Source organism: Orcinus orca, chromosome 18 (assembly GCF_937001465.1).
Source record: "Orcinus orca chromosome 18, mOrcOrc1.1, whole genome shotgun sequence".
Taxonomy (NCBI): Eukaryota; Metazoa; Chordata; class Mammalia; order Artiodactyla; family Delphinidae; genus Orcinus; species Orcinus orca.
In genome coordinates this window covers 64,097,519-64,120,462 of record NC_064576.1, presented here as the reverse complement: position 1 = coordinate 64,120,462, position 22,944 = coordinate 64,097,519, and the positions used below count along the sequence as shown (strand labels likewise).

Below are 22,944 nucleotides of genomic sequence, written 5' to 3'. Positions count from 1 at the left end.
CTGCATTGGCAGACAGATTCTTAACCACTGCGCCACCAGGGAAGTCCCTAGTGTTCTTTTTAGTACTAAAATATTCCTTTAATATGCTGTAGCCAGAGTTCTTGGGAAGGGAGCTGTTGCTAGTTTACTGGACTTTTGAGGGAACTTGTAACGGTGTTTGGGTGGGAGCCGGCGGACATGTATGCCTCTGGAAAGATAGTTAAGTCTATTGTGCATCACAGATGGAACAGGAGATGCGTGGATGGAGGTGATAATCTGTAGCCCATGGCAGACCCTCTCACTGTTGATACACAGCTGGGGCCGTGTCTCCATTCTGCTTCCTGACCCTCAAAGGTTGGGGAAGAAGCAGTATTCTCCCAGCAGATGCTCGGCTTGGAAACTGGACACTTTTGAGAATGATTGTCTCTGGGGTCAAATTTGATGCTCTCGATTCTAGTCCTTGATATTGAATCCAAACTTCAGGAAGAGGACTTATTTGGCCAGGGTCATCTCATTCTGCCCCATGCTATTCCAAGCCCTTCCCTATACATTCTTAACATGATTATTTATATCAGATCACCTGTCTGGCCCTGAAACACTGCAAGAATCCCACATCTTGAACCTTAAAGCCTCATCCTTAATGCCTTCTAGTTTTTTAGTATTTTTTCACATAACCCTCTGGCTCAGACTCCCCTGATCTTTGGGGCGTGTTCTCTATTGTGTTCTGCTCATTGGCACGCGCATGTCAGAACGTGCTAGAGTGGAATGGTGACCCATTAGTCAGTGAGCTGAAAGGAGTAAATAATTTAGGTATTGTTGGAGATGTCCACAATTTCCTACAGGTGAGCAACTCATCCAACACTGTACTTAAAATTCCAATACCATTCTCCTCTGGAGCTTAATACACATTTTGGGAACTAAGCCAACATTACTCTCCCATATCTGCCCTTTCAAATCAAAGGGATAAAGGCTGAGATTGTTCCTCTACGGTTTTATCATTAGCTTTTCTTTTCCTGGGTCAAGTACTTTCCTTTGGCCTAAGAAATCCAATACCATCACCCCAGTCTCACTTTGCTGACCAACATCTGTACCTAGTCCCTTGGGTGTGAGATAACGTTAATCAAATCAGTACAGACTTGGCTGCGATCTGAAACACTTGTGAATACAAGGATTGTCTCCCATCCCCCTGGCCTTTTTACTATAGGATTACCGTGTTGAAATAAGGCTGGAGATCCTGTGACAAAGATCAGATTTACTGTAAACACCGTAATTTATTCCTCCCCACAGACTTTTAAGCGACCAGGTATTCTGTTGCTCTGGTGTTTTAATTCCATGTCAGCAACAGAGGTAGAGAACTAACTTGATTCTCAATGACATCTCAAGTCCCTAGCTACTTCTCACCTCCAAGCCCATACTTCTAGTAAATGGCTGGGTTATATATCACCACTGTAGCCAGGAGCCACTCTTTTCATGTCATTTCCTGAGTGTAGGTACTTGCATTCTGAAGGGCTTTTGAAATTTCTTTCAGATCTTCTTTGTAAATCCCTTATGGAACAACACTGTGAGGCGTGTAAGGCACATTTCTTTTGAATGTATAGAGTATCATCATTTGGATATGAAATGTCTCAAAATGTATAATAGTACACGCTTGGCGATATGTGCTTTTTTTTTTTTTTTTTTTTTTTGCGGTACGTGGGCCTCCCACCGCCGCGGCCTCTCCCTCTGTGGAGCACAGGCTCTGGACGCGCAGGCTCAGCGGCCATGGCTCACGGGCCCAGCCGCTCCGCGGCATGTGGGATCCTCCCGGACCGGGGCACAAACCCGTGTCCCCTGCATCGGCAGGCGGACTCTCAACCACTGCGCCACCAGGGAAGCCCGGGATATGTGCTTTTGAAAATTGATCATGGCATTCTCTCTGGGATTTGTCACTCTGGCTTCTTATCTGAGGTCCAAGTTGATGACAACCATGTAAGATATACAGTACCAGACCACAGGGTGGACCCCAGGCAACAAGGCCCAACACACATGGCCTACTTTACTCAGACTGCCTAGCACTGCTCCTTGCCCAGATCTTCTGGGTATTGGGCTGCCCCCAATGCCCTCACACACGTGCCACATTCCAACTTCTCTTTTTCTCTTTTATTATTTCATCTTCACCTTTGCCCTTTTACCAACATAAATCTCAACATCTTAACCTCTGAATGCCAGATCCTTCCTACCATCAACACCCAATTCAAGTTCTTCTTTGTCATTCATCCAACACACATTTATTGGGTACCTAGTCTATACCAATCAACATGCTAGGTTTGGGGTACCCATTGGTGAACAAACAAGCCTGCTCTCTGCCCGGGGGAGGTCACAGCGCATAGAGGGAGGCAGACAAGTAACTGGAAAGCCAACAAATAAGCAATAAAAAATGAGCAATGTGATAGAATAACAGGGAGCAGGCACTTAGAGAAGGTGCTGACCTTTAAGCTAAGACCTGAAAACTCAGAAGTCAGGTGTCCTTTGAGAGTGAGAGCGGAGGGCACCTGGCAGAGCATGTGGTGTGATCGGATGCGTGCCTTAAAAAGCTGCACGTGGACAACAGATGGGAGGGGGACAGGAGTTAAAGCGGGGAGACCAGTAGGTGGTGTAGAAGTAGTCCAGAGGAAGGATGATGGATGAGATGGTGGCGGTGAAAATGCAGGGAAGGGACCACACTGGATTGGATATAGGGTGAGACAGATGGAGAGGAGCCAGGAACGGATCATTCCCAACTAATTTAAGCCCCTACTCACTCTTGCAGACTAATGCCAGGCACCTAGTAAAGATCCAAACATCTTCCTTTCCTACTTTCTTTGAAGGCTTAGCAATTCTATACATGCCTTGTTTGGCAGCAACGCAGGTAACATCCTGTGACATCTCTTCCACTGTTTTTTAATCAAAGATACTAGAACACACCATCAGCTAAACACTAAAAAGTGTACAATGTACCATCCTAGGACACAACTCACATAGCTCTTGGAGGAAATAATCTCTTTCTGTGATAGTGAGGCCATGATTACAAAAAAGAACATCAATGATAACGTCTCTCTACAGTTTCAATTTTATCTGATATTCAATTCTTGATTAATTATGTCCTTAGGTTCCAGGGTAATGTGAATTTCGGGTTCTTTTGCAGAGGTCCGAGGCATATTTCAGGCATGACCCTTACTCATGATCGTAGGCCAGGAAGTAAATGGCAGAATTGCACTGGTGGCAAATCCTGAGGCCGAGCTGTGTCTACAGTGGATGGCCACGTTGCAAGGGGTCAATCAAATATTGCCACGTCGGGCTCCTTTGCACAGTAGAAGCAGAGGAGTCTGTGCTTGCCTGTTGGAGATTGGGGATGGGGGGAAAGAGAGACACGCTGCTAAGGGAAGCTGAGTACAGATTGGTCCCCATCACCTGTGGGTCAGTGTGCTTCGCTGTGGTTTCCAGTGGCGGTCTGAGAGCCAAAAAATGTCAGGTGGACTTGTGGCTGGCTTAGCTAGAGAATGTTCTGAGTGAGGTCCCTCAAAGACGAGTCTTGAGGCTGGAAATTTTTGAGCAGGAATGTTTGGAAGACCCATGTGTAACCCGCTGAGGAAATATGAGAGAGCCCCAGCCGTCAGACATGTTTAGAGGGAGGGGGAAACCTTTTGTTAAGGAAAAAGACAGTCTTCATATAAATGCTTCTATTGTGTAAACATGTCCAGAACGTTGTGAAATCAACTTAGTGAGCATTCTGCTGTACCTAAACTAGCCAAACAACAAACACAGGTTATTCCGTTTTTCCACTTGGGAAAAAGAAACACTGCCTCAGTTCAACCCCCAATTTCAGCCTGTGACCATGAGCTCTTTCCATAGTAGAGGAGGGGTCTGACAGTGGCTTTGCTGCTGGCCACTCCAGCCATTTAGAAAGAGCCCCAGGCTGGTGCCTGCTGTGGGGAAAAACTGTGTCTAAACAGCTGCCCCTGAATCAACGGACTGAGAATGTGGGTGAAGCCAGTGAGCTGAGGCTCGGCCGGGCGAGTAAGCCACAGGCTGGGACATCAGCTCAGTCTCCGCCCTTGTCTAGCGCGGGCAAATGCCTAACCAATTATAGCTACTGCATTTTGATGCCCTATTCTGTTCACCCACAGGACAGACATATGCTCCTTTATTTTTTCAAGTACTAAAATGAAAATACTGCCAGTCAAAAAGTACTAACTGAGAACGTGGAATGGAGAATGAGCGAGGAATTGTTGCCTCTTGGTGATGGCATGGAAAAGCAAAGCTTTTGGAATCAGGTACTTTCATTTTGCAATGGTATGGGTTTATTGTGCTTGTCCGTTCACGGAAATACACTGCTTTATTTTCAGTTCTGTGCTCAGCCTACAGGTCCCACCTTAGTCCCCAGAGATACACGTACTTGGCTATCATTTTCCTCCACACACTGGAAAGAAAACAAACTGATCAGGAGACCTTCCTGAGTTAAGAGCTTTATAATGATACCAGTTACAATAGTAAAATGATTTTTTTACCCATTTACTTGTATGAGTCCCTTTTCTTACTATGTTGATGCATTTTCAAAAATGCAGACTGCCAAATTCAATACTATAATTCAGTTCTTTACTCTAAAATATTATTTATATGTCTGTCCTGGCAAACTAATCAAATGTTGATCATCTATATTCTTTAAGTTTCAAAAGGAGATAATTTGGCTTCTCCCATGGCCTTTGTAAAAGTGATACCGTGATGCTTACTCAGACTGGACTTCTGTTTGAGTGACTGTTGCTTTTCTGTGCAGATGAGGTTCCTGGGATGGCATTCCTTTTAAGTTTCTTACAGGAGCCATCTAATCAAGGTGATATTTGGATTGAAGTTGTCTAAGACTGAAACCGTATCACAGATCATTAACCTGGTCAGGTGCGGCTGCTTTGAGAACTGTATGCTGTTATAAAATAAGAAAACAAAGCTTGTGATTCCTATGTTGGGGAATCCACAACCCACATTTCACTCCTCATAAGGACCAGGCGAGGGTCAGAAGTCCCCTAAGAGAATGTTACTCTCCACCATGCTCTCTTATAGCTTCAATGTACACACCTGCATGATAGCATTAATCCCTTTGAAGGTAATTGTACATATTTGTTTGTCTCTTTCACTTAGTTATGAAGGTTGAGGCAGTATGGTAGAACAGGGTTGGGTTCAAATCCGTTTGGGCCCCATTTTAATCTTGAGACGCAGGTCAAACTGTGTAACCTCCCTGAGTCTCTGTTTTATCATTTGGTAAAAAGATGAGAATAGTAATACCTGTATCACAGGGTTGAATAAGGGATACATATGTACTGACCTGCTATATATACTAGGTGCCTGAGAAATAAGAATGTCTGCATCTAATTTTCAGGCTGTAATTTATCTTGCCATAATCGGTGCTTAGCCCTGTACCTGCCCTTAGGAGAGGATGCAATAAATGTACGTTAAATAAATACATTGATGAAGAAATGCTGAGGGAGGCAGCAAGATCTTTGAGAAGGGAGTTTGTCTGGAAGACACTCTGTTCTTTTGCCCCCAGTCAGTATCCCTCACCCAAACTCCTAACGCTTCGTACACACATCCAGGGTTTGTTTACTCTCAGCATGGAGGTGGGGTGGAAGGGAAGGGCAGGGGCTCTGGACGTTCACTGCCTACTGTTGAGTGAGTTAGTCAGTGGAGTTGATTAGAGACCACTGTTTTGTTTGTAAGCCTAAATCCACTAAAATGGGAACAAGTAGGTATTTCTCAAAATTCTTGCTGCCAGGTGTGAAGAAAAGCTTACAGTGTTATAAAGTGTGTCCCCAGATAGCCCACTGGTGGTGACCCCTTGGCCCTGTGCTGGGGCAACCTTCGAGGGGACTAGAGAAAGATGGAACTCTGCTCCCCGCCCACCATGTTTTAGTGCCAAGTACTTTCCATAAGCACTTTCTAAGCTAAAAGACAGACTTACACATCCATCGCTACTATTTCATTAGTTCCCCCTTCAAAATTATCTATCTCTTTCTCTATGTCTATGCCTGTTGCTCCAGGAGCAGTAAGTGATGAAAGGCAAGACTCCTCCAAGAAGATGAAAGGTCCACTTGTTATGAAACATTGCCTTTTCCATGGTTTAATACTCTTCAGATCACAGGTAGAGCCCAGAGCACTTTCCCTGGTGTTTGCCAAACCCCAAGCCGCAGACGGTAGAAGAGGCAGAACATGAGCAATGCAGGGATGTGGGCTGAGGGATTCTGTGTTTAGACAGATGCTGTCCAGCTGTGTGTTGAGCCAGAGAAAGCAGGAGTCCACACCTGGAGCACGGGCCCCAGGGGAGCGAGTGGAGACGTTTGCACCAACCATGTGAGGTCATGGGGAGAGCCAAGCATGAAGACAGGATTCTCAGTCATCATCACCCACAAAGTGTCACCAGGAAAGAGAGGGGTTTTAGTCATAAACTGGATAAATGGCTTATTTTTCTTGCAGAAGAGTATGAGAATGAAGTCATATGAAAAGGGATATCAACATAAGAAGCACTAGTGACAGATTTGGGTGGGTGGGAGTGGTGAGGGGATGGTAGTCCTACTTCCTTGTTATCTCCTGACCACTATGTATCCTTAGTCTAGACCTGGTTTATTCACTAGGTTTTAGTTCGTGTGTCCACATGGATCAATTGGTAATGGCTACCTGGAATGTAGGGAAAGAGCTGATGATTGATTACTGATGTCTGCCCCAGGACAGGAAAGAGGAATAGTTGGACTAATGCCATTTACTGGTCATCCCTGGTCTAGAACTCAGCTTGCTTTAGGCTTTACTTTCCTCATCTTGAAAACCAGACCAACCAGAGTTGTGTGACTTATTGTAAGCCTAAGGTGTAACTAATGAGAGTATTGTTTGAGGGTCATTGTGGTTATATTAAGTTCACTGGCTTATAACACCATGTTTAGCATTCAAGTAAATGAAAGTTATTTAACCTTTTACATTATTTATCATAATCCACTCATTGTGCATTGGTATCTGGGATTATAGTAGTCCTGGTATTATGTTATCATTTACATAATGTAGTGGTACCTGATATAGCCTTACGGATTATAGGCTTGGTGTTGGTTGGTGTTTTATAGTGAAATGTTAAAGACTGAAACACTGCACAATTTATTAAAGAAAAGGAGGGGGCACTTGAAACTGTCTTGGAGATCTATGTCTGTCTGTCCATCTCTATCTATCCATCTTCAAAATGTGGGAAATAAGAGTATTAGAGGTAAATAATAATATAAGCCTATATTTTAAACCACTGCTTTATAACAAATAAGCTTTTTGATTGCAAAACCTTCAAAAAATAGTCCTAGACTCAAGGGTCTGGAAGAGACTTTGAGAATCCCCCTAGCTTTCTAACCACCCCTTGTATTCAGGCAGGACTTCATGCAAAGAGCTTCCAGAACTATTTTGCACAATTTTCTTCTTTAGATTTCCTAAAGCAGATTTGACAGTCTCCTTGAATCCCTTATTGCATGACGGATCCAAGTTTTGTGGGACCTGGAACTCAGACAAATTTCGGGGTTCCTTGTAGAGAAAAGGGATACAAGAATCTCTTTGAGAAATTTTACATAAACATGAGACATGTAAACACATTACCAAGTCCTCTGCCAGGGTTTCAGAAGGGGCTCGTAGCCTTAACTTTATCAGCTCTGAAATGTTAACTCTATCATCTTGGTATTCTTAGCAGTCAGTAGTTTGGGCTAATTTCCTAATCCTGCAGGAATTGAGGAAATAGCTCCTTACACACTTACCTAAGGTAAGAAAGTATGTAATGATTCTGATTTCATGTATCACATTCTTCTAGGAAGCAGAGTCCAAGAAGTGAAAATGTGGGAGTGAGTGTATTTTAAAAAATTGTTTATAAGACTATAGGCAATTATGTATAGAATAGCCATTTATACACTGGCACACGTACAAAGAAGTTGGGGAGTTTTTCTCACTCTTTTCTGTGGTAAAATAATCTGGCCTCCAAAAATAGCTAAAATTTTTTATTCTTTCCCCCTTTCCACCCCCTGGCCTTCTCACCTCTCCTCTCCTCTTCCTTTCTCCTTCCTTCTCCTTTTCCACCTGCTTCTTTAATTTTCTTTTTCATTCTTTTCTTTCTTCTTCTCCACCTCCTGACCCTGCTGTCCTTCCTGCATCTCCTTTTTTGTATCTTTTTCTCTTCCTTCTCCTTTTAAGCTGCATATGAAAAATTCCAAAATATCACAACCAAACAAAAAGTTAGGCTCACTGTTCCTAAATATCCCTTTCTTATTTACTTAATTTTTTTAGGGATATTGAACAAACTCAAATTAATTGTGAGCCCATAAAAGGAACTGAAGGCCTAAGAATTACCCAAGAACAGAGTCAGTAAAAATAAGGTAGCAGTCAAACCCCCAAAGTACAGATATTGGATGTAGACACATTTCTGGTATCCTGAACTCCAAACACAGGGCTAAATCATTGAAACACAAAGAAGGGAAAAAAATTGTGTTTTTAATTTTCTTCTTTCAGAAAGCACTCTATTTCATTTTTTTCTCTAACCAGGTCTGCAGACATATTTTGCAGTTTTGTGAATTTTTGTCCTTTTGAAGTGATCTTCCCATTACTCAAATTTAGGAACTTTGTTTTAAAATTTTAAAACGTGAAATATTTCAAATCTCAGAAAACAATACAACAAACACCAAGAGAGCCCATCAATCAAATTGAGTAGATTTGCTGTATTGTTTCTGATCTCCAATTTTTTTTTGAAGGAATAAGATATTTTTCATGTACAGTTAAGGCCCTCAGTATCAATGCTCCTTGGACCACAGACTGTAACTTGAATAACTAGGTTAAAACAGAAACATATTAAAAAGACATGTATTCACAGTTCAGCTTTTCTATACCCTCAATATATTCTATTTTGGTACTTTTATAATATAAAACACTGCACGATGAAAAGGTTTACAGACTGCTTAACAAAGGTTAAGCAAATTTGTACATTGATTGCCCAAATTAGTTTTAAGCAAGATGATCTTTTCACATCAATTAAGTTATTTCCATTAGTTTAACTTTGAAATGATGTTTGTCTGTTTTCTCCCATGGTGCTAGCGACAGCTCCGACACACAAATACATGTGGACACATTTTTTTCTTGAAAGAAATGTTCAGAAATGTAAACATCTTTTGCTGAAGTTCTCAGTGTAACAAATTTCTGATTTGCAAAAAACTTCCATGTTAAAAAAAATTGCTAAAGCTCAATGATTATTTCACCCAGGTCTATGGACATTTGGAAGTCAGCAATATGGAAGTGGTAATAAAAATGGTTTTTAATTTTTAAAAATATTAGTACAGGGCTTCCCTGGTGGCGCAGTGGTTGAGAGTCCGCCTGCCGATGCAGGGGACACGGGTTCGTGCCCCGATCCGGGAGGATCCCACGTGCTGTGGAGCGGCTGGGCCCGTGGGCCATGGCCGCTGGGCCTGCACGTCCGGGGCCTGTGCTCCGCAGCGGGAGAGGCCGCAGCGGTGAGAGGCCTGCGTACCGCAAAAAAAAAAAAAAAAAAAAAAAAAAATTAGTACATGTGATTCTTCTGGGTGAGAATCATTGTTTAGCATGTTCTAAAACTCAATGAAGGCAGCAACATATAGCACTACGTTGGGCAAGTTATTTAATTCTCCGTATTTTATTTCCTTTTTTGTAAAATGAGGATAATAATACCAATTCTTACCTCACAGATTGTTGAGGGTGTTTAATGAGCTGATATATGTTAAGCACCCGAAACAGTCACTGATATAAACTAAGCATTCAGTCATTGTTATCTATTATTATTATTAATAATAACATTATTAGGAGTAGTAATGCAAAAAACTGATAACAGAAATACATTTGGGCTCTTCCCCCTGTCTATTTTAAAGATTTCAAGTCTTAATTTAGAACCCTTCTTTCCTTCTACTGAAGTCTAAAGCACTCAATCGAAGACTTCTGTTACAAAGACATGATTTTATATGTCAAAGAAGACTATTATTCAAAGTCTAATTACAGTTTGGATGAAGAATTGATGTCTTTAGGCAATTGGCATTTCTCTCTAAATGCCTGCACTATAAAGAAAAGGGCTGTTAACTCTTGATGGTAGCATCTGCAGTCTCAGGCTAGTCTAGTACCGCAATCCTAGTTTCATTAATTTAGAAGAGACCCCATGAAGATGATTTGTGTGACCCAACGTAGATAAAATTTTCATCAGTCAGGGTTCCAAGAAGAAGTGGATGAGACCCTCCAGTGGGGCAATCTGAAGAGTAGAGTTAACCAAGGGGACCCCGCCCGGTTAGCAACTTCCCGAGCTTTTACCCGCGGGGCCTGAAGGGGGCGCGCGGAGGCAGCCGTTACAGACCCTGGAGACCCAGAGGGTCTAAGCGGGGCCCGTCCTGTAGGACTGGAGAAGGCAGCAGGCCCTTGGTGACCCTACAGGGAGGGAGCTGGGGACCAGCAGGAACTCCACTCTCCTCCTCTGATCTCCCTAGCTTGCTTTCCACGGGCCAGACCCAACTGGAAGCCAGAGAGTGTGGGTACCACAGCCAGTGAAAAACGATGGAGAGTGGACCCGCAGGGCTGAAGGGAAAAGATACAGTGCAGAGGTGCAGGCGATGAACACGGGACTAATGAGAAAGCTGTTCTCTTTCCCCCCATCCTCTTACCCCATGAAGCTGGACCTAGAGAAGTAAGGTGGCTACTCCAAAGTTTAAATTGTCTAAGCAACAAGTCCATTTAACATGTCAGCTTCAGAGACGTATGCCTCTCAGGTTTAATCTGAAAGTGACTTTAAGATATTCACATATCCAAGGAAAGCATGTGCGCCCCAGAAGGAAGCCTGACAGAGCTGCTGCTTTCTAATGGGATGAGCGATTTTCTTTGCAAATTCCACCTGAATCTCAACACTTTCTTCACTTATATCACACAAACACGAAATCAGACAAATGACCTGCTCCAGATACGGACACTGGTGAATTGGGGTATGCTTACTTTCGCTTTAGAGTTTCAGGATTTTAAGTCATTTTATGATAAAATCATTAGGGCCTCACATACTTTTTTTTTTTTTCGCGGTACGCGGGCCTCTCACTGTTGTGGCCTCTCCCGTTGCGGAGCACAGGCTCCAGACGCGCAGGCTCAGCGGCCATGGCTCACGGGCCCAGCCGCTCCGCGGCATGTGGGATCTTCCCAGACGGGGGCACGAACCCGCGTCCCCTGCATCGGCAGGCGGACTCTCAACCACCACGCCACCAGGGAAGCCCTCTCACATACTTTTGAAAACTGCAGTTTATTCAAAAATATAAACTAGTGGATATATTTGGTTATTTGATAATAATCATTTTAAAGTATGTCTCACAGATGCACATGGGCAGCATTTAGTGTTTTTCAGATGGGATTATATAGATTCTGCTTTTATCTTGGTCTCTGTAGTAAAATTATTGACAAAGTAATGAAACAAAAGATATCTTGTTCTACGACTGTATGCCTTGTGCAATAGCTCTCAGCCTCTTACACCTTCCACCAGCAATTGTCTCCAATAGGTCTCAACATTAATGTTTCAGATTTATTAGATTAATTAATTTACTTATTTATTAGAAATTTAAAAGCCTCACTTTCAGGAAAGGTCAGATTTCATAAATAGCCTGTTATTATGTTTATCATTTATTATGTTAAACCTGTGAAAAATTGTAGTTGAAATTGCTAAGGCTTTAAAATAAGTAAGAACTATTCTTTTAGCAGTTGAAAATTGCAATTATATAGTTGAGTATAAGTTTTATTACTTTGATGACAGTAAAACATGTTCAGTAAAAACTATTGCCATCGAAGTGTTTTGTAAAATTCTAAAATGGCAGGTGGACAAAACAGGCTTATCGGGAAGCTGGACAACAAAGACTTGTTGCACACACGGGAAGCAAGGGTTAGAAGAAATTTAATCCAAGGTGACAACAAGCATATCAAAAGTTATAGATCCCTGGAAGCGAGGGTCAGAAGAATGTGGCACGCCACAGACACAAGTGACAGCCAGTTAGTAAGCTGCAATGTTAAGTCTGTGTCTCCTCTAGGCTCTAGTGGGTCACAGAGCTTCTGGCCTGACCGTGGTACTTGGATCCCACAATACTGGGATACCATCCCATGGTACTGGGAGGCCTTAGCATATGTTGTGGCTCAGTGCTTTTTAGAAAACATGTTTTAGCTTGTTAGATATTCACAATGACTTCAATTATATGTCTGCTAAAAGTTATTTTCCTTCTGAATCTAAGAAAGCATTGCTTAAAGTAAACAACATATAAAAATCAGAATTAAAAAAAAAAAAGAAAGATGCTGATTTCAGCTCTGAGTCCAGAGAAAAGAATGTCACTTGCACACTTGCTAAGGTTTCCAACATAAGCCTGGGGACTAGAGAGGAGTGACAGTGGCAGGGACAGGCTCCAGCAGAGGTGGATGGCTTGCTGGCAGCAGCATTAATATCTTTCACCTGCTCCCCTGGTTTGACTCATCTATGAAGCCTCTTCCTGATAATAATCTGGCTTTCCTTGTAGATTTGTCTACAGGGGAGCAAATGAACAAGCAAGAAGATCTGGTCTGGTCCTTTGCTTTATGTTTCATTGTAAGTTAATCAGTTGCCATTCTGGTTATTATACATCAGTAACTGGGGATCCAATTAATGTGAGTCTTTCTGGAGAGCAGGATCTACTATTGATGTTCTGATTGACTGGGTTTCTAAGCTTGCAGGGCTCAGGACCAGATCCTGAGTAGCAATGAATTCACTTAATTCACCAAGGTTATGGCATCCTTGGGGACCTCACTGGGAAATCTTTGCTAAGTTTGCTTTTCCATTCAAACCATAACAGGAGGTCTGATAAGACTGACTTTTACAAACCCCATAATGATCCCAATGGTTCGAATTGGTACACTTGATACACTTAATCTTGCTTACCTGAGCCTTGAGCTAACATGAATTGTAGAAATTTCCCTGGTTTGAACATTGCTCAACACAAAACCTTCATACAAATCAGTTAACTGAAAGAACAAGGAAGAAATCTAAAAAGGATAAAGCTTTCTTCTGTATTTTTCTTCTTGGGGGAGAGCTACTACAGTGTGAAAGAAATGACATATGTCATAACTCAGATACAAACTCTGAAGCTGGGATATTAAGCTAGAGTATTAAAGGTATTAACAGTGAGCTCTAAAAACATGCAAGGATAGTCGGAAAGTAATTAAGAGTAAAAAGACGGAAATAGGAATGGAAAGACAAAATTTTATTAGCCCTCAGCTGACAAAGTAAACCTTGAGGCTGAGTGGAATTTTGTCCCTCAGATCAATAAGTTGAACTGTAGATTATATCTATAAGCTAAGCCTCATAAGCTGAAATAAAGGCAAAGCATTTGAACTCACTTCTCCTTTAATTATTTATAATTTGTATATTTCCTAAAAGGACTGTGTGGTAGTTTATGCCATATAGCATGGATATAATAAAAGATAAAATCCAGTTATGTAAGTGTGAACCACTTAGCCACTTGAATAAAAAGCATCTTAGGGGCTTCCCTGGTGGCGCAGTGGTTGAGAGTCCGCCTGCCGATGCGGGGGACGCGGGTTCGTGCCCCGGTCTGGGAGGATCCCACGTGCCGCGGAGCGGCTGAGGCCGTGAGCCATGGCCGTTGAGCCTGCGCGTCCGGAGCCTGTGCTCCGCAATGGGAGAGGCCACAACAGTGAGAGGCCCGCATACCAAAAAAAAAAAAAAAAAAAAAAGCATCTTAGGTCCACCCCATCCCCCCACCAAATATCAAACAAAATCTGTCTTTGAGTAAGATTTTGTAAGACACACAAATCAAATATTAATTTTGGTATCTTCCCCACCTTTATGAGAGTAAACTAGTACATTGCCCCAGCAATACAGGGAGGATACTTGTTCTTAGTTGATGGAGCTGCTGACTGTTACATTAGCTTCAGAAGTGATCTGACCTGCGCAGCTGTCTGCCAGGTCCCGATGTTGAAGGAGGATCGCAGAGACCCCCCCTACAGAGGCTTCTTCTTTTGTTTCAGTCTCAAGCACGGAAACGTTTCCTATTGTTTTTAGCACCAAGACACTTGGTATGCACATGGTTCCCCCTTATCCGAGTTCCTCCCATCTCTGGGGTGATATACGGGAGGGGTCATTGGTGTCTTCAGGTGTTTACATGTGTCCACCCCTCATGGTCCCCCATCTTGTCTCCCAGGCCCAAGGTCTTGGAACCATGGCCATCTCCTGTCTTTGTTTTCATCCTCTCATTAAAGCTCAAATCTCCAGTCACTCTCCTGTTTAATGCCCATCTCCTTGTTTGCTTCTCCCAAAGTGCTAAACATTTCCAAACAGAGACTGGGGGAAGGAATTATTTAGAGCTCTAATCCTTGAAACACTGCCAAGTCTCCCAAAGGCAGAACTTCAGAACTCAGACCCCAAAGGCCTTGCTGTGCTTTCTATAAAGAAAGAAAAAGAGGAAATTACTTTCTTTTTCTTCTTTACAAAACTGTATTTATAGTATAAATATAATCAAGACCTCCAAGTGACTTCTTTAATGTAATAGCACAGAAATAAAATACCAAGACCTAAACAGTAAAAGATGTAAAATGATTATATTAGAAACGTCAGCAAATGAAGATTGGCTTGTTTTCCACTATTGTACAAACTTTTATCTGAGCGTCTCAGCAGCTATGATGATAAAGGAAACAGTGGATTACCAAGCTCTTGCCTAAAAATAGTGGGTGAACACTTATCTGCACTGTATTGATAAACTACATACACTAGTAAAGCGTCTTCAGTATATGCTTTAATGAAACACAGGACTCTACAGAAATTTGCTAAAATACTACCAGTGATTTGCAAGTAGAATTAAGCTTTCAGGCACCTTTAACTCAGGTCTGGGTCTGTTCTTGGAAAATGGGGATTGCCTATAATTGTTGTCGAGGAGTTATTCATGTTTTTAAAAAGCACTTTGGTCTGATTTGTTGATGTAACTTTTACTTTCTGTTTTTCACTGTCAAACCTAAGAGTATGCAGTTGGCAGTTCTCACAAGAAGCTGTTACTGGCCCCTGGTGTCAGGTGACAGCAGCACAGGGAGGTCTTGGTGGGGAGAGCTCTGGAGACCCACTGGAGGGAAGGGTGGGTGTGCAAGCAGGGGAGGAGCTGCATCTCAGAATGGCCAGAGCAACAGCCAGAGTGCAGAGAAAAGCTCACTCTGAGCCAGGGATGAAGGAAGGTGAGGAACTCAAGGACTCAGTGCCGAACCAGGAAATGGAAATCCACATGCAACACCCAAGCGGAGGCAGGGGCTGGGAACAGAAGGAGCTGTGGTCAGTAGTCTAGAGCCAAACAGAATCCAGAGGAGGGGATGGGGATCTTTAACCGTGTTACCTGTACTACCAGGTGGTCTGTGTTTTCTGCAATGCTCACACAATCCGGATGGTAGGTATTATTATCCTTGTTGTTTCACTTCATCACAGTAGCCAAGAACATGGTCCAGTGCATCACTAGCTTAAATGATAGAAGAAACTCATTAATATTCAGATCCATTTACTAATAAAACTAAATTTATATTAATAAAACGTTTATTTGTGGGCACAATAAACACTGTGTACTTAACACAAGAGTTACCATTGTCTTTAGTGAGAGAGTTGAAAGCAGCAAGACCTAAGGGCCCAGCCCACCAGCGATGCTCGTCTTCCTGTGTGAGATGCACTTTTAGTGACTACAAGTGAATAAAAAGGAAAAAAAAAGGCAAATATAGAAAGGCAAGAATTCTTTTTATGAAAGATGTAATTGCATACTTAGAAAGTTCAAGGACGGTAACCAAAAATTACTCATGGTAATTAAAAGGTGGAAAAAGAGATCCATAGAAAATCTTTTATCTTTTTTTCAAATTTAATTTTATTTATTTATTCATACAGCAGGTTCTTATTAGTCATCAATTTTATACACATCAGTGTATACATGTCAATCCCAATTGCCCAGTTCATCACACCACCACCTCCACCCTTTGTCCTCTACATTGTGTCTCAATTTCTGCCCTGCAAACCGGTTCATCTGTACCATTTTTCTAGGTTCCACATATATGCATTAATATACAATATTTGTTTTTCTCTTTCTGACTTACTTCACTCTGTATGTCAGTCTCTAGATCCATCCACGTCTCAACAAATGACCCAATTTTGTTCCTTTTTGTGGCTGAGTAATATGTACCACAACTTCTTTATCCATTCATCTGTCGATGAGCATTTAGGTTGCTTCCATGACCTGGCTATTGTAAATAGTGCTGCAGTGAGAATTGTGGTACATGACTCTTTTTGAATTACGGTTTTTGCTGGGTATATGCCCAGTAGTGGGATTGCTGTGTCATATGGTAATTCTATTTTTAGTTTTTTAAGGAACCTCCATACTGTTCTCCATAGTGGCTGTATCAATTTACATTCCCACCAACAGCGCAAGAGAGTTCCCTTTTCTCCACACCCTCTCCAGCATTTGTTGTCTGTAGATTTTCTGATGATACACATTCTAACTGGTGTGAGGTGATACCTCATTGTAGTTTTGATTTGCATTTCTCTAATAATTAGTGATGTTGAGCAGCTTTTCATGTGCTTCTTGGCCATCTGTATGTCTTCTTTGGAGAAATGTCTCTTTAGGTCTTCTGCCCATTTTTGGATTGGGTTGTTTGTTTTTTTAATATTGAGCTGCATGAGCTGTTTATATATTTTGAAGATTAATCCTTTGTCTGTTGATTCATTAGCAAATATTTTCTCCCATTCTGAGGGTTGTCTTTTGGTCTTGTTTATGGTTTCCTTTGCTGTGCAAAAGCTTTGACATTTCATTAGGTCCCATTTGTTTATTTTTGCTTTTATTTCCATTATTCTAGGAGGTGGATCAAAAAATATTTTGCTGTGATTTATGTCAAAGAGTGTTCTTCCTATGTTTTCCTCTAAGACTTTTATAGTGTCCAGTCTTACATTTAGGTCTCTAATCCATTTTGAGTTTATTTTTGTGTATGCTGTTAGGGAGTGCTCTAATTTCATTCTTTTACATGTAGCTGTCCAGTTTCCCAAGCACCATTTATTGAAGAGACTGTCTTTTCTCCATTGTATATCTTTGCCTCCTTTGTCATAGATTAGTTGACCATAGGTGCGTGGGTTTACCTCTGGGATTTCTCTCTTGTTCCATTGATCTATATTTCTGTTTTTGTGCCAGTACCATGTTGTCTTGATTACTGTAGCTTTGTAGTATAGTCTGAAGTCAGGGAGTATGATTCCTCCAGCTCCTTCCTTGTCTCTTGTAACATTCTTTATTTTAAAGTCTATTTTATCTGATATGAGTATTGCTACTCCAGCTTTCTTTTGATTTCATGGAATATCTTTTTCCATCCCCTCACTTTCAGTTTGTATGTGTCCCTAGGTCTGAAGTGGGTCTCTTGTGGACAGCATATATATGGGCCTTGTTTTTGTATCCATTCAGCAAGCCTGTGTCTTTTGCTTGGAGCATTTAATCCATTCACGTTTAAGGTAATTATCGATATGTATGTTCCTATGACCATTTTCTTAATTGTTTTGGGTTTGTTTTTGTAGGTCTTTTCCTTCTCTTGTGTTTCCCACTTAGAGAAGCTCCTTTAGCATTTGTTGTAGAGCTGGTTTGGTGGTGCTGAATTCTCTTAGCTTTTGCTTCTCTGTAAACCTTTTGATTTCTTCATCGAATCTGAATGAGATCCTTGCCTGGTAGAGTAATCTTGGTTGTAGGTTCTTCCCTTTCATCACTTTAAGTATATCATGCCACTCCCTTCTGGCTTGTAGAGTTTCTGCTGAGAAATCCGCTGTTAACCTTATGGGAGTTCCCTTGTATATTATTTGTCGTTTTTCCCTTGCTGCTTTCAATAATTTTTCTTTGTCTTTAATTTTTGCCAATTTGATTACTATGTGTCTCGGCATGTTTCTCCTTGGGTTTATCCTGTATGGGACTCTCTGCGCTTCCTGGACTTGGGTGGCTTTTCCTTTTCCATGTTAGGGAAGTTTTCGACTCTAATCTCTTCAAATATTTTCTCTGGTCCTTTCTCTCTCTCTTCTCCTTCTGGGACCCCTATAATGCGAATGTTGTTGCATTTAATATTGTCCCAGAGGCCTCTTAGCCTGTCTTCATTTCTTTTCATTCTTTTTTCTTTATTCTGTTCCGCAGCAGTGAATTCCACCATTCTGTCTTCCAGGTCACTTATCTGTTCTTCTGCCTCAGTTAATATGCTATTGATTCCTTCTAGTGTAATTTTCATTTCAGTTATTGTATTGTTCATCTCTGTTTGTTTGTTCTTTAATTCTTCTAGGTCTTTGTTAAACATTTCTTGCGTCTTCTCGATCTTTGCCTCCGTTCTTTTTCCGAGGTCCTGGATCATCTTCACTATCATTATTCTGAATTCTTTTTCTGGAAGGTTGCCTATCTCCACTTCATTTAGTTGTTTTTCTGGGGTTTTATCTTGTTCCTTAATCTGGTACATAGCCCTCTGCTTTTTCATCTTGTCTATCTATCTGTGAATGTGGTTTTTGTTCCACAGGCTGCAGGATTGTAGTTCTTCTTGCTTCTGCTGTCTGCCCTCTGGTGGATGAGGCTATCTAAGAGGCTTGTGCAAGTTTCCTGATGGGAGGGACTCAAAACCTTTTATCTTTATATGTAGTTTTGCTATTTTTTAGTCATTGCATAGCATAACATACATGGGATGTGATACTGAAGAAATAAAATTCCAATAGAAATACTGGGCCAGAAACAGTCAAAAGGTCACAGTTTTTCACATTAGTTAACATAATCAGTTCATTCATTTACTTATTCATTCACTAACTCATTCTTTTATTAGTTCTTTTTGTAAATATATAAAACCACAGGCCCTGTGTTGGGGAAGTGAGACAGCTTCCAGGGTTCCTGTGAAGTTTCCAGGCTACTGGAGGAGAAAGCTGTTAAATATGTTGTTACTCTGAAGGTTGAGAAGTGCTGTCATGGGCGAGATGCTGCCATTTGCCCACACACCAGCAGAGTGTAGGTTTCAGAGATAATTTTTGTGTCATACCAGAAATACAGTTTTGTTAGTTTAGGGGTCTAGCTCATTTAATCAAACAAAGACAAAAGAAGCCAAACAAAAACTCTCCTTTTATGCTTTGCATTTACTGGGTAGCTTTACAAAGAGATAATATTGGCAATGTTGAATCTCATTCGCCGAACTGGGCTTCAGGTGACATTTGGATCTTTTCAAAGGACAAAGTTTTGTCATCATTGAGAATATGTGAAGAAGTGTTTTAAGCCCTGAAAGTACTCCCTTCAGAGGGGCGATAGTGCTGAGTGAGACAGCATCATTACAATAAATGTCAAATACCCCAAAGGGACTTTTACGAAGGAGACAATACTCCCTGAGCTGCATCAACGCGGGTTTAAAAATGCTGTCTCCGAACTTAAATGTCACCCCTTTTATGGTAGAGCTTGTCCTGGTTTTGCATAGCTCTTATTGACCCAGAATTCAGTACTTACCTGTACTGCAACCTTCCTTTAAACACTGAACAATAATGATTTTCTTAAATATTCCCATTGCTCATGGGAACTGGGATTGGATGAACTAGATTTGGGTCTCAGCCCATCCTCAGACTGTAACCTAAAGACAGGTTTCATCTCTCTAAGCCTCCATTTTTCCCCCAAACATTTTATTATAAAAAATTTCAACTGAAAGACTTTTACAGTGAATACCCATGATCCTATCACCTAGACTTTACCATTAACCTTTACTATACTTTCTTCATCACATTATCTATTCATGTATGCAACCCTCCATCCATCCATTAGTTTATTCCATTTTTTTGATGGATTTCAAAGTAAATTTGCAGAGAGTAGTATACTTTCCCCTAAATACTTCAGCATATATATTGTTAACTAGATTGGATATTTGCTTACAATTTTTATTTTTGATATAAAATGGATAAATCTTGTGTATGAACCACCCTTTTTTAAGTTATAAAATGGAGTGGAGTACTTGTCTCAAAGAGTTGTGAGAATAACATGGGCTAATGTGAAAAGTTCTTTGTAACTTACAAAGTGAGGTATCAGGGTGAGGCACTATTTTTACAATTGTAATTAATGTAATCATTGTCTCTTTGATAACTATGACTATTAGATGGGAAGCCAACTCTGAGAGAGTGGCCATTTCTGTTAGACACATTACCTGCATGAGTATAAAAGCTATCACGGCCCCAATGTTAATTGTCAAACAATTTGCACACAAGTACTCACATAATCATGACAGGGCTGCTTGTATGACATCCATCCCAGTAGTCTGGGAAACTGTGCAGCGTCTGGAATATGTCTGGCAAAATGGTGATGGCAACGTTCCCTTCCCCTCGATTCGATTACCATCGCTGGATTGCATTTTCCATGCTATCTGGGTGGCCCCAGAGGCCGGCCCTGGCTTTACATCCATCTTTGAGTTCTGTCACATTTCATGGATGGTTGACAAATCAGAATGCTGTGGTCAGAGAGGGAGCTTGGTTTCCTGTCCCCCCTTAACAAAACCACCAATGGCACTAAAGTTTCAAATGTGGACGCTTGTCAACCAAATGCTGTTATTTGGTGCCAATTAATCCTCATTATTAATATTGTGAATGATTAGGTTATAATGTATTTGGTTAATAAAATGCTACTGTGGAGAAGCTTGGATAGGACTGGTCTGGAGCTTGACCTGCCTGAAAATACTGAGCAGGTGTTGGAAGTTTATGGCTAGATTTGGGTCATGGGAGAAAGTCCTGTCCAGTGGTGTGGATGTGGCATGGCTGCTGAGAAGAGGTGGTTGAAGCAAGTTGCCAGCGTCAGAGCATAATGATTCCACAAGGAATAAAGAGGGTAGAACTCCACATACATGGAACAGGGACTCTAAGGGTTATCACAGACTGTGAAGGGGCTGAGATTTTTACCCTTCTTGCAAACTAATAAGTTAGCCCGCCACAGTTTCATGGGTGTTGGCAGAAGACATGAGACTCTCGGTCAGAAACAAAGGACTTTATTTGTCAGCAAGTGGCGTGAGGTCAGGTTTACACTGCTTCCCTTGGTTCTTGAACAATGGCCAATGATCATAAAAGCATTTGATATTTATGAGCACTTACTACGTGTTGGCACTGTTCTGAATGCTTTCCTTCCTTACTTCGTTCAACAATACGATGACCTTATTTGTGTCCTTATTTACAGATAAGAAAACAGGCACAGTGAAGTTAAGCAACCAGCCCAACTAGCAGCATAGTTGAAAGAAGTGGAATCAGGATTCCAGAGTAGGTAGCATCTGAGGCCGTGTTTTTAATCCCTTTGACATGTATTTCCAGGTAACCAAGTCCTAGAGAGCTATGGTCAGAGCTGCTTGCTCTCAGTCAGGGAGGTTCAGGTGACCGGTACCTGACAATGTTAAAGTCCAGAGCATCCCAGGAAATGAGTTTGGAACAGAGTATGCTAACACGACCTATTTTGTTAGTGTAAATACTTTCAGTTGTGTAGGACAAATGTGCCTGGGAGGCTACTTTGAATGAAGGTAGCAGTGGTTTCTCTCTTTTTTATAGAGGGTTTCCCAACTACTGCGATACTATGGTAATATGTTTTTCTGTAACCTTATAACTCAATGTAATTACCATTGCACATTACAAGCCCCAGTGAGCTCATTTTACACTTTAAGTTGGAATTCTATATATAGCAACATCCAAGCAAAAGAGTTTACAATCCTATTATTCCTTAGTCTGTCTCCCACATTCCATATTTTGTTACTTTCCTCAAACTTCTCATCACTTCACCCCCATCCATGCTCTCCGTTGACGACTTGCTTGCTATTTAACTGAGATCAAAGCAATCGCAAAAGAACTTGCACAAGCGTCCAAAGCATATCTCACTGACTCTGCATCTGAGACCTTATAGTCTATTTTCTCTTTTGCTATTATGAATATACTAACCTGGCTCCTTGCCAAGGGCAACCCTGCACTTGTACATGAAATTGGAATGCCATTTCCTGTGTTCTACCCAAGGATATTGCCCAGCAGTTTTCTCCTCTCTTTCTTGAATAATCAGAAAGAGAGGAGAATAATTTCCAGAAGCAGTTATTTGTCCCATCTACTCTGCTACTTTTCTGCCACCCTTTACAGTAAAACTCCTTAATAGGGTTGACTCTCCTTCATGTCTCCTGAGTTTCTCCTCCCATCGTCTCTCAAGTCTATCCCAGGTATGCTTTTGTTCTCACCTCTCCACCTAAATTGCTTTTGTCGCGTTCACGAGTGACCTCCATATTGCTAAATCCAATAATCAAAACTTAAGTCTAGTCAAACCGTAAGTGACATTGTGGATCACTCCTTCCTCCTTGAAACTGTTTCTTCATGTGACTTCCAAGTTACCACACTCCCAGTTTTCTGTTTATCTCTAGTTGCTCCTTCTCAGTCCTCTGCTGTTTCACTGTATATCTCTGACCTCTAACACTGGAGTGTCCTAGACTTCTAGACAGCTTCTAGACACTCATATTTAGTCCCTTTCCCTACGTAAGCTCTCCATAGAATGCAAAAGATATGCAGAGCAACTTCTAAGCAAGAACAGCTTTAGACTGGTGACACTGCCAAGGTAGTGAATCAATTCTTTGTCTCTCTCAGACTTGATCTGAATAACAGTTTTTCTTTTAAGACAGTTTTGTGTTCCTGAGTCATTTATATATTCATTTATTCAACAAATATTCATTAGGCATTAACTAGAAGGAAGCCATTGTTTTAGATGACGGGGGAAGAGTGTGGAAGGTGACAGACAGTGCCCCTACTTTCAAGGAGCTTACACTCTAGTGGGGAGGATGTGGGGGGAAGGATACAGCCAGTAAACAGGTCAATAAACTATCAAGATAATTTCTGAAGGGCTTGGACAAAGTGACATGATAAAGGATAACGGGGTGGGG

General features: G+C 41.4%; 1 protein-coding gene across 12 annotated transcripts in view; it reads left to right on the top strand.

Annotated features, from left to right (window-relative positions):
- COG6 (component of oligomeric golgi complex 6) overlaps positions 1-22,944 on the top strand; it is a 285,884-nt gene that overhangs the window by 128,755 nt on the left and 134,185 nt on the right. For 2 of the 12 annotated variants that reach the window (XR_004478332.2, XR_007473078.1), the window contains one exon: positions 4,125-4,249. The exons of 9 other annotated variants lie outside the window; for them this stretch is intronic. The gene's annotated coding sequence lies outside the window, so the exon portion shown is untranslated. Of the gene's footprint in view, positions 1-4,124; positions 4,272-22,944 lie in introns of those variants that run through there. One more of the 12 variants, XR_007473076.1, reaches the window with a different exon arrangement.